A 13,394-nucleotide genomic window follows, 5' to 3' on the forward strand; every position below is an offset into this window, starting at 1 on the left:
GTCTTTATGTTGAGTACGAGTTAGTTATGCATGCTAGTTTGATACAATATTCTGGTGGGTCTATAGGACTACCTGTGATACTGTCTGATTATCTGTATGTGTATTTATCTGTTACATGTCGACATGTTGTGCGGGTAGGGTTAAGGTTGTACTGCTCTGTGCGGTAACCAACAAACCTTGGAGTATGCCATATATGAGTTGAGGGCCAGGGAGAGCATGCCAAACTCATACTGAGGACTCCTAAGCATTCCAGATGGTAGCTGAGGGCTAGGGGAGCATGCCAGACTCTCACTGAGGGCTGATCATTTATATTCCAATCTGAGGACTGAAGGGACAAGCCAGACATAAGTTGTGGGCTCAAGAGCAAGCGAGACTTATGTTGTGGGCTCAAGAGCAAGTCAGATGTGAGGTGTGGGCCTGTAAGGCAAGCCAGAATCATACTGTGGCCTCGGGGGTAATCCAGTCTGTAAAGTTGTAGACCCATTACATGATGTTATTATTGTTGGATTAGTGTCTAAGTCCATAACTATATTTGGTATTTACTTGACGCGGTTGTGCATGGTCCTTTTAGGTTGCCTTCACGAAAGCAACTTGACTAGAGGAATATTAGAGAAAGAGGTTATTATGGTTTATTAATATATTATAAGAATAATATATTAAAAGAAAAATCATATTAGTTTAATTAACATTGGTCAAGAATTAATTGAGAATTAATTATGTGATCAAAAGAAGTTAATTGAACTAGGGGGACTGAATTGTAATTATGTGATAGTTACAAAGTTGGGCAAGGAAACCCTAAATGATAGGTTTGACGAATTCTAACGATAAGGCCTTAAGAATTCGTCCATAATAGGGATTCTAGAATTATCTTATGGGTTGCTTGGTGACTAAGTAACCAGATAAGGATAATGATTGAAACCCTAATTCCTACACCTATATAAGAACCCCTTGGACATGAGAATTCAGCTAGACCTAAACCTAGAAGTATTAGAACCAAATTTCTCCTCTCCCCACTCTCTCTTGTTTCATCCATTGCTTTTGGTGTTTGTGATTCATTAGAGGCACAACATTTGAGGTGCTAAAGTTCTCAAGGCTTCAAGATCTACAATCAACAATCAAGGTAATCATCTAGATATGTTTTGATATACTAATTTCGAACTATATATACTAGATCTAGGGTTTGCAAGACTTGGATGAATTGCATGTACAATAGAGAAGCCTAGATCCAAGCATTAAGGTTTGCATGAGCACATAGGATGTTATTTTGTGTAAAACCCATCAGTGGTATCAGAGCCTTGATTGGCTTTTATTGTATTGATGCTTTGTGTTTTTATTCAATCTTTAAAATCGAATTTTTTTGGCCCCTGACTGACAGACTCGGCGAGTCCCATAGTGGGCTCGACGAGTAGGATGAACTCGACGAGTCCATAAGCGGACTCGGCGAGTCGGAGCGTCTGTCAGAGGGATTTTCGGGATTTCTTGCTGTTTTGCTTAAGGATAATTACCTAAATCGTTTTTGACTAATAAAATCCGAATTTTATTACTGTTTTATGATCATCCTTACCAAAACAAAAGATAATTGCCAATTGTTTGAATAATAAATTCCTTATATGATAATATTTGATTATTTAAATTAATTGTTGAATTATCTTGGAAATAAAATTGATTAGGTCAAATTTAGATAATCATTAAATTAAATGATTAATTTTAAATTATTTGCTATTCGATCCTATGTGTTTTGAATATGTTCAAAACTTGCCCTCAAGTTTTGAAATTTAAATTTATCATTAAAAGTTAATTTGAACTATTTAAATTTCAAGCCCTAGAATTTAACAAGTTTAAAATTCAACCTTATACTTTATAATATTATAAGATTAATATATACATATGTATAACTTAAATGATAGTCTTACCGTTAGTAGACCTCATTCACGAGGCTGGTCTATAAGGGGTGTTTAAGGAAGTGGCCTGCAAAATGACCGCCATTGGGCATCCACTCTTACCCACCGCACCCTTGACTAGTGTAACATACACGTTTTAAAATCGTGTTATGTAATTTGGAAAGTTAATAATATTATGAAATATTACGTGAAATTGAGTATTGAGTTCTAGCAGATAGTTTTTACTAGAAATGAAGTAAAAGTATGTTTAGAATCACTCATAAAATATTGGAAGTCTTATGACATTCCAATTAAAAGCCAAATAGTGAAATTTAGCGAAAATATAAAATTTGAAATAAGTAAAATTTTATTATTGAAAGTTGTAGATAATCTCGTTAGAAACATGTAGTCGAAAACCTCGTCGAAATCCGAGTTATAAGGACGAAGTTATGACCAATCGAATATCAACGACAAAACCGGCACAACCTAAACGAGAATCGAATGTCTCGTCATTAGCAGTACAACGGTAAAAATTCTGACGAAAACAGACATCGGATGAAGAAGTTATGAATTTTTAACGGATTTACCAGTCCCGGTCAGTTAAAAATAATAATATAACAATAAATTCAAAATTTTCCGACGAAGTCTAAACGAAAGTTGTAGAGAATAATTTTTCTCTACGCGTGCATATAAAGAACGTCAAAAATGAATCCCGTATGAGAAAGTTATGGATTTTACAAGAATGGGCACAATTTTCGAGAAAATTCGCATGAATAGTGCCAGCCACGTCACCCTCGTTCTGAGTTGGCAGTGTCCAAAGCTGCTTCGTGGCGCGTCCGAGAAGCGACGCGTGCCGCACAGGTGTCCGACGTCGTCACGTGATCTCGCGTGCTTTCCTCGTGCCCGACCCGCGTGTAGCCTCCTGATTCGACCGAGGCTGCTGACCAATCCGAAGCTCGCAGCTGTCCGTCCGAGCCTCGCCCTGCAACCAGCTGGTCTGAGCCTCGCAAACACGTGCCCCTCCCTCCTCGCTTCGGATCCAACCATCGCTGCTATATATAGTAGTGGCTGCGATCCCTCCCGAGAAAAATGGGAAATTTGCCACTTTCACCCCCCTTTTCAATATTTTTACTATCTCGACATTCCCCGAAGCCCCGAAATTCCCGAGAAGACCGAAAAATTTATCTTTTCGGTTTTGAAGCCCAACCCTCGCAGGGCCCGGTTTTCAACAAATAAAGTCATATGTAGAGCCGAAATGATGCACACATTATTATTTTGACCCCCGGTTATTTCAAGGTGAGTTTAATATATAGGAACAATTGTATGTTATATGCTATATGTGCTATGTGCTTTTCCATGTTATCATCTCGAGTTATTTTTTCTGCTATTTTTATCGCAAGGTTGTACCTCTGACCCCGAAGTGTATGACATAGGCATCACTTGGGTATTGGTGTGAACCGTTGACCATGAAATGTATGACATATGCATCACTTTGGCTTCGGTAGTATGCTAAGATAAGGCTGAAAGCCTAAATATTCTAGCAAAATGATATTCCTGAGTATCTTCTGTGCCATTTGGGCCAAAGCTTTATTGATATATATCAAGTATGGAAATTGTTATGTCTCATTGATTGTATATCTTTGAATCAAATCAATGATTGTTATGGAAAGTTTTTCACATGATTCACATATGCCTTTGTTGTTCCTTGTTCCTCTTTGCTTCTGCCATATTCAAGTATATATATGGCATAACGCTATGTTGTATCTATTATTGAACTCACTAAGCGCCACCGCTTACCCTCTCAATGTTTAACAAATCTGCAGGGAATAAGTAACCAGTATAGTCATATACCGTTGGAAGGTTTAGAATAGTTTTAATATTACCTTGTATTTCGGTTTATGTTTGTATAAATTTACAATATCCTAGGTAGTTATGTAAAATATTAAAACATAGTCGGTTTGTATCCAATCTTTTGTAATCACTTTATCAATGTAAGATAATGTTTTATAAATATGCATGTTGCATGTTTTGGAGTAACTATATTTAGAAATATGAAAGTTTAGAAAGGGGTTTTTACAATCATGGTATCAGAGCGGTGGTTTAAGTGAACTAAATTCCATGGATTGGTATTTAGACTTAGACTATTGGAAGTTCAATATATGAACGGATTCATTAGGAGTATATGGATACAAACCATAGGAAATACTTAAGTGGGGTATTGGGTAGTGATAAACCTAGTATTCTAAGATATTAAGTTACTTCAAAAAAAAATTTAGAGAATTAGTTTACGTGAACTAGGATTTTTGAGAATTTCTAGACTTAAACATGAATTGTTAAGTAAAGATGATACGATATGTATCTAGTATACTTTAGGTTGAATACCTAATGGGGACACGCACTAGAATATTAAGAGGAGATATGTCTTATATTCTATTAAGTGCTAAATGATAAGTAAATATAGCATGCTTTAGGTTTCATACCTATATTGCTATTATTTGAGAAAGTTTAAGGTATGTTGCCGACCTTGGTTTAGAAAATTTTATTTTCAGAATTCTAAGAATTTTCGTAATAGAATTTACATGAAACTTTTCGAAGTGATAGAGAGACTTATGATAGTTGACATCGATAAGTTTATAAATAAACGATCACGGGATATCGTAAAATAATAAATATAAAATGTTATCGTAAATAATGTATTAATACCAATAGAGTGGTATTATACATTTAAAGTATATTTGATATATAATAACATCTTTGGAAGAAATATGTGCGTTTGAAACACGTTTGGGTGAGATAAATGTGTTGGTACAAATCCATGAAGTTGTTCCATCGCTGTCCCGATTGAAGCAGTGATTGTTTATAGAGTCGGAAGAACCGAAGTTGGTGATAAATACTTCGACAGTATTGAAATTTATGTGGTACAAGATTTAGAAGAATTAAATGAAGATCAAAGGAAAGGCTAATGATGTTTTCAGACTCAATAGGCCAAGGCTTTGTGATGTAGTATGTAGTTCAAGTAGTAACATTATACAGGATGCTCAGACTTAGTATTTAATAATACTAAGTGATGATTCACTTCTATCACATCCTTATGAAAGTTTCCTTGTGTGTTAAGTCGACTTTAACATACATGATTAGGATGGTGAATTAAGTCATTTAGTAATAAAAGGTTAAGTAACTTACTTGTTTAAGTAAGGTAGAATGCTTAGTTGAAGAAACAATACACCCATAGTATTGTATGAGAAGAAATTTTGTAGTTAGGAATGGTAGAGAACCAGGTTGAAGCTAGTAGAGCTTGTTGAGATGTAGCTATAATGCAGACTTCTTAGGATAGACTCCTATGAAGAAGACTTAAAAGATATAACCATGAGAAGGAAACTTACTCATACACAGGAATGACGATGTCATGAAAGGATAATGAAACCAACAAATGTGCATGATGGTTTGCATGAGTTAGAAGATGATGCAGGTAGTTGAAGACCGTTTGTCTCCATGCTGCTAAAGTAAATTTTGGTTTAGTGTGTCTTGTAGAGTAGGCACTACCCGAGAAAGAATTTATATGAAGAATTGGAAGTAAAATGTCTATCGACCTATGAAAAAATATTAGAATATGCTAGATCGAGCATATGCGTGAGAAGAATCTTAGAAGGCGAGTATAGGTAATCCAAGATAGGTTTGATAGAAACGCGAAAACCCTAGTTAAGTCTAGGAGAACTTGTTGTATGTACTTGTTTGAACACACTCAGGTGTGAAAAGTTGTTTTGTGAAAACTTTTGAATGGTTACTTGGGAACTGCGAGACAATACTTGGGACGAGTATGAGTAGGTGTGAATAGTAGTAGAGGCCTATACTACTGGAAGCATAGGACTCACGCTTGGATCAGGGAAAGTCACAAGGTTACCGAGAAGCTAATAAATGATTTCGTTTTATTCATGTGTGTCTTTACCTTCGTTTCGGTAATGACTAAGAAGATAATTATCGTTCAAATCTTAAGGTCATAAAGAGTGGAGTCCGATTAATATAAATCTACAAAGATAAAGTTGATTGGTTTAGAAAGCCATGTATTGAGTAATGACGAAACTTCAGTCAAGAAGGAGATGGTCGAGATGGTCGATAGAAATATAACGATCTTCATTAAAGAATTAAGAAACCCTTAACTAGAGATGTTACCTGTTATGAAGGCGATGAAGAATTTAGTTATTCATGGAAGGATTACAGTATGAAATCCGTGATTTAGTAATCAGTCGAAATATTCTGTCATTTGACAAAATTGATGTTTATGTCCGCAAGCACGAATTAGAGATACGTGGTGCTATTCTTTTTGTTCCGAAGCATCCACGTGTTGATCAAACTCTTTTTCTTTTCTTTATTCCATCAGCTTGATTTATTCGATATGATTCTAATTCAAGAGTTTGGTTCGTTATGTGTCTTGTGCGTTATAAAATTAAAGGTCATTAGAATAAGACCATTCGAGTTGTTGTTATAGCAAAAGTAAAGACCTTATATTGGGTTTAGTCTATAAACCAAGAAGGAGCAGGAGTCTGCAATGAGAATTGAGTTTTAACTCAAAGATTAGGATCGAAGGCCCAATAGAGGATGATGAGCGGGTGCAGGTTTGAGCACCGCTAGTAATTAAGAAGTTTGATGAGTTTAACAATCGTTTGGCAAACCAAAAGTTAAATATCGTACATTTTAGATTACCACAGAGGAAGTAAATTAGGACTCGAATGTTGTGACTAGTAATTTTCTCGTAAACTTTAGATCTGCTCACATCTTATTTGATTGTGATGCCTCAGATTCTTTCGTGCGTTATAAATTCGCACATTCTTTTCAAATTGCTTGTTACGCAATTGTCCAATCATTTCATATAGATAACATAGGAAATATATCATTACTTGCTGACAAAGTCTATAGAAATAGTGTCATAGGAATTGAAAGTGTTAACCTAATTCCTATCTCCTTGCCCGACTTTGATATTTTTCTCGGCATGGATTGGTTGTCAAAGAACCACGCAAAAATCTTGTGCTACGAAGAGATAGTATACATCCCTATTGAAGAAGAGGATTCTATTTATGTCAATGGTGAAAATAATAAATTTCTTTCTTAAAAACTCATAAATTTATATCGAAGGGATATTCTACTTATCCGGCTTATACAGTTAATACCTTGAAAGAGGAGAAGAAAACTGTGAATGATAGCCTTTGGATAATTATCGACCGACTGATTAAGAGTGCATATTTTCTCGCCATACGTACAACGGTTCTAATGGGAAAATACGCACAAGTTTACTTAGACGAAATTGTGGCGAGACATGGTGTGCCACTAAAGATTATTTCTGATCGTGATACTCGCTTCACTTCTCACTTTGGGTGAGTATGAAATGTGAATTGGGATCTCGAGTTCTGTCAACACAGCTTATCATCCCCAGACAGATGGTTAGACGGAAAGAACAATCCAAACAGTAGAAGATATGCTTCGTGCATGTGTCTTAGAGTTCGGTAGTAACTGTGAACACCATTATGTTGGCATAATGTAGGACAGAAAATACTTGGAGGCCCTGGATTGATTCAATATACCACTGATAAGATTCAATTGGTATGAGAAAGAATGAAAGTGGCCCAGGATCGACAAAAGTTCTATGCAGAAAAGAGAAGATGACCCATAGAATTCCAAGTGGGTGATACTGAAGGTATCCCCGTGGAAAGGTATTATGAAATTTGAGAAGAAAAGGAGATTGAGTCCTAGATTTGTTGGACTTTTCAAAATTATCTAGAGAATTGATCAACAAGCATATCGCTTGGAATTGCCTAAAGATTTGACAGATATACATGATATATTTCATGTAAAATATCTACGTAAATACTTGAGCGTATATGATGAAACAATTCCATTATCTGAGGTGAAACTGGATAATAAGTTAAGTAGAAGAGATCGTAAATGAAAGAACGACTAATCTACATAATAAAGAAGTGAAGTTGGTGCTTGTTAAGTGGAAACACCATCGAGGCCCAAATTATACTTAGGGAAAATAAGAATGAAATAAGAATGAAGTATCCCCATCATTGTGATTTCGGGGACGAAATCCTTAAAAGGAGGAGGTATTTGTAACATACACGTTTTAAAATCGTGTTATGTAATTTGAAAAGGTAATAATATTATGAAATATTATGTGAAATTGAGTATTGAGTTCTAAGAGATAGTTTTTACTAGAAATTAAGTAAAACTATGTTTAGAATCACTCATAAAATATTGGAAGTCTTATGAGATTCCAATTAAAAGCCAAATAGTGAAATTTAGCGAAAATATAAAATTTGAAATAAGTAAAATTTTATTATTGAAAATTGTAGATAATCTCGTTAGAAACATGAAGGCGAAAACCTCGTCGAAATCCGAGTTATAACGAAGAAGTTATGACCAATCGAAGATCCGCGACAAAACTGGCACGGTGCCGAATGACGTAAAAAGTGAGTTTTTGATAAACTATTTTTTAGCCTTAATGATCTAAATGAAAGTCGTAGTATTCGTTAAACCGAGAATTTTGATAAAAAGATCGCCAAAATCTAACTTCGTATGACGAAGTTATGATTTTTACAAGTTTCAGCTTAGTAGTAGACAGCTAAAAACTAGAATTTTAGATCGAGTGACTTTTAGCCGACACAACCTAAACGAGAATTGAAGGTCTCGTCATTAGCAGTACAATGGTAAAAAGTCTAACGAAAACAAACGTCGGATGAAGAAGTTATGAATTTTTAACGGATTTACCAGTCCCGGTTGTTAAAAATAATAATATAAAAATAAAATCAAAATTTTCCGACGAAGTCTAAACGAAAGTTGTAGAGCATAATTTTCTCTACGCGTGCATATAAAGAACGTCAAAAACGGAGCCCGTATGAGAAAGTTATGGATTTTACATGATTGGGCACGGTTTTCGAGAAAATTCGCATGAATAGTGCCAGCCACGTCACCCTCGTTCTGAGTTGGCCACGTGTCCGAAGCTACTGCGTGGAGCGTCCGAGAAGAGACGCGTGTCGCACAGGTGTCCAACGTCGTCACGTGATCTCGCGTGCTTTCCTCATGCCCGACCCGCGTGTAGCCTCCTGATTCGACCGAGGCTGCTGACCAATCCGAAGCTCGCAGCTATCCGTCCGAGCCTCGCCCTGCAGCCAGCTGGTCCGAGCCTCGCAGACATGTGCCCCTCCCTCCTCGCTTCGGATCCAACCCTCTCTGCTATATATAGTAGTGGCTGCGAACCCTCCCGAGAAAATTGGGAAATTTGCCACTTTCACCACCCTTTTCAATGTTTTTACTATCTCGACATTCACCGAAGCCCCGATATCATTTTTAGCACCCGAAACACGCCCCGAAATTCCCGAGAATCCCGAAAAATTTATCTTTTCGGTTTCGAAGCCCAACCCTCGCAGGGCCCGGTTTTCAACAAATAAAGTCATATTTAGAGCCGAAATGCTGCACAAATTATTATTTTGACCCCCAGTTATTTCAAGGTGAGTTTAATATATAGGAACAATTGTATGTTATGTGCTATATGTGCTATGTGCTTTTCCATGTTATCATCTCGAGTTATTATTTCTATTATTTTTATAGCAAGGTTGTACCTTTGACCACGAAGTGTATGACATAGGCATCACTTGGGTATTGGTGTGAACCGTTGACCATGAAGTGTATGACATATGCATCACTTTGGCTTCGGTGGTATGCTAAGATAAGGCTGAAAGCCTAAATATTCTAGCAAAATGATATTCCTGAGTATCTTCTGTGCCATTTGGGCCAAAGCTTTATTGATATATATCAAGTATGGAAATTGTTATGTCTCATTGATTGTATATCTTTGAATCAAATCAATGATTGTTATGGAAAGTTTTTCACATGATTCACATATGCCTTTGTTGTTCCTTGTTCCTCTTTGCTTCTGCCATATTGAAGTATATATATGGCATAGCGTTATATTGTATCTATTATTGAACTCACTAAGCGTCACCGCTTACCCTCTCAATGTTTAACAAATTTGCAGGGAATAAGTAACCAGTATAGTCATATACTGTTGGAAGGTTTAGAATAGTTGTAATATTACCTTGTATTTCGGTTTATGTTTGTATAAATTTATAATATCCTGGATAGTTATGTAAAATATTAAAACATAGTCGGTTTGTATCCAATCTTTTGTAATTACTTTATCAATGTAAGAGAATGTTTTATAAATATGTATGTAGCATGTTTTGGAGTAACTATATTTACAAATATGAAAGTTTAGAAAGGGGTTCTTTCAACTAGTGGAGGGTCGTTAGCCGAACTGGTAGGATAGGGCAATCCCTTCCTTGTTAAAAGTATAATGAAATTATAAAAGTAAATAAATGTTTTTTTACAAAATTCCCAATCTTAGTTACTTTAGGCAAAAGTGAATTGATGACACTCCATGAAATTACACTTTATATCCTTGCTAAGACGTTAGTGGAGCGTGTGTGGTTAACCGGCACACTAATTGGGTTCTAAGCAAAGGTGGAAAAGGGTGACTCATTGTTTGTCATAGTTCGATGGAGCGTGTGTGGTTAACCGGCACATCGAATAAGTGACTATAACAATGAGGGCACCATGTACATTTGCATGGTTATTCACACCCGCTTTGTGACCCTCGGCATCCCAGTCACAAACTTGAGGGGCATATCCAGATTTAAACGTGCCATTGAAAAATTCAATGAATCTCAAAATATCTATGAGTTTTCAATACATTTAAAACTTAGCTTTAATTTGTTTTTCATGGTGGAAAATTAGTGAATCGTCATTCACTTACCTTCAAATTATTTACTTGTTAGATTACGGCATCCCTCTTCTAATTTGTAAATAATATTGTTGGATCCTAGCCCTAATTTCTCATTTGGGTGTTTAATTGGGGATTTATTTCTAATCAAACTTCCTTCTTTTTCTTTTGTAGATGTCGAACGTCAACAACAATGCTTCTGGTTCAACTTCCTCTGGCTCGTTCTCACTCATGAACTTGAGTGGTAGAGTGATCTTTGACGGGTCCAATTTCAATGATTGGATCCGCAACATTCGAATGGTCACTCGCTACGAGGACAAAGAGTACGTCCTCGATGAAAAGCTAAAGGAAATTAACATCAACACTGCCTCTGCTGAAGAGATCGCGTCCTTTGAGGCCCATGAGCATCATGCCACGAAAGTCCATTGCATCATGCTAGTGACTATGACTGCAGAACTCCAGAAGTCCTATGAGGACATGTACCCCTATGAAATGCATCAGGATCTGCTGGACCGGTACCACCAAAGCGCTAGGCAAGAAAGGCACGAGATCATCACTTCGATGATCGCTACCAAAATGGGTAATGGAGAGTCCCTTACTGCTCATCTGCAAAAGATGCAGAGATATGTCGATCACCTGCTAAAGTTGAATGTGAACTTTGATGAACAACTGTCAATTGACATCATCCTTCATTCCTTGCCTCCGTGCTATAGCCAGTTCCGCCTGACCCACCACATGAACAAGGAGGAGGTCACCTTGAGCAAGCTTCAAGGACTGTTGAGGACTGCTGAGAGTAACCTCAAAGATAAATATGTTGCATCAACTCCAACTCCTACTGCTGCCCCAGTCCTGGTAATTGGGCAAGGGAAGGGTAAGAAGAGGAAGGCTCCCTCAAAGAGCCACCACAAGGGAAAGTCCCAAGATGGTACCTCTTCTAGTGGAACCAAAGTTGGTTCTGCTAAACCGAACTCAAATCCCAGAGAGGCAGAGTGCCACTACTGCCACAAGATAGGGCATTGGAAACGAAGCTGCCCAGAATATCTGCAAGCTATCAAGGATGGGAAGATCAAGCCATCCTACGCAGGTATTTACACTATTAAATCTAATGATTCATCGCATGCTATTTCTTGGGTTCTTGTTACAGGATGTGGTTTTCACATTTGTTCTGATTTGTAGGGCCTAAGAAGAAATAGGGATGTGGAGCATGCGAAGATAAATTTGATCATGGGGAACAGAAGATCGTCGCCTGTCACCAAGATCGGAGTTTACTCTTTAATGCTCAGTAGTGGATTAGGATTAGATTTAAATAATTGTTGCTATTCGCCAGATATAGAAAGAAACATCATTTCATTTCATGGTTTGTATAGACAGGGTTTTAGATATTCATTTGATAATGAAAAGGGTTCTATTAATGCTTATCTTAATGGTGTTTTCTATTTTGAAGCATTGCCTTGTAATGGAATATATGAAACTGTGATGGTTGTAGACAATCTAGGAAATGATGTGTTGTGTATTGATTCTTCCAATGATTTGGATAAAGCATTCTTGTGGCATTGTCGTCTTGGACATGTCAACAAGAAACGCATAGCCCAACTCTAAAAGGATGGAGTGTTGGAGTCATTCGACCTTAAGGACGATGACGTGTGCGAATCTTGTTTACTTGGAAAGATGACCAAGTCACCCTTCACTGGCACTTGTGCGAGGGGTGAGGTTTTATTGGACCTCATACATACAGATGTGTGTGGCCCATTTAGATCCACCACAAGGGATGCATGTCGCTTTTACGTGACTTTTACCGATGATCGTAGCAGATATGGCTATATCTACTTAATCAGGCATAAGTCAGAAACCTTTGAAAAGTTCAAAGAGTTTAAACAAGAAGAGGAGAATCAGTTGGGCAGGAAAATCAAGATGCTTCGATCCGATCGAGGTGGAGAGTACCTAAGTCTTGAATTCCACGACTACCTCAAGGAATGCAGAATTTTTTCGCAATTGACGCCACCTAGGACACCGCAGTTGAATGGTGTGGCTGAGAGGCGTAATCGAACCTTGCTATACATGGTTCATTCCATGATGAGTCGTGCTTCGCTACCTATCTCATTCTGGGGGTATGCCCTAGAGGCTGCCGCCCATATCATTAACTTAGTCCCTACGAAGAAGGTTGCCAAAACACCTCACGAGATGTGGATTGGGAAAGCTCCCTCGTTGGCACATATTAAGGTTTGGGGTTGCGAGGCTTTCGTAAGACGAGAGACTCACGACAAGCTCGAACCTCGTAGTGAGCGATGTATTTTCATCGGCTACCCGCAAAAGTCCTGTGGATATCTCTTCTATAAACCGAGTGACAATGTTGTCTTCGTTGCGAGGAGAGGGATTTTCCGAGAGCGAGAACTGATAAGCCTACGAGAAAGTGGGAGGCAAATCGATGTTGAAGAGGTTCAAGAGTCGAGCGATGAAGGAACCTCTAACACTGGCGCTCAACCCGAGGAGGAAACTCCGGTTGAACTGATTGACGAGTCCTTACCTCTTAGACGTTCTGAAAGGGTTAGTGTTCCACCCCAGTTTTATGGTTTTTATATTACTACAGAAGGGATACGTTCATTATTGATAGTACACTAGTGAATCTGGACGAACGTAACAGCTATAAGGAAGCCATGGGAGGCTCGGAGTCTGCGAAATGGAAAGAGGTTATGGACAGCGAGATTCGGTCCATGTATGACAACCAAGTTTGGAATTTGGTT

This window comes from Lactuca virosa, chromosome 5 (genome assembly GCF_052849685.1).
Source record: "Lactuca virosa cultivar CGN04683 chromosome 5, Lactuca_virosa_CGN04683_v6, whole genome shotgun sequence".
NCBI classification, from domain to species: Eukaryota; Viridiplantae; Streptophyta; class Magnoliopsida; order Asterales; family Asteraceae; genus Lactuca; species Lactuca virosa.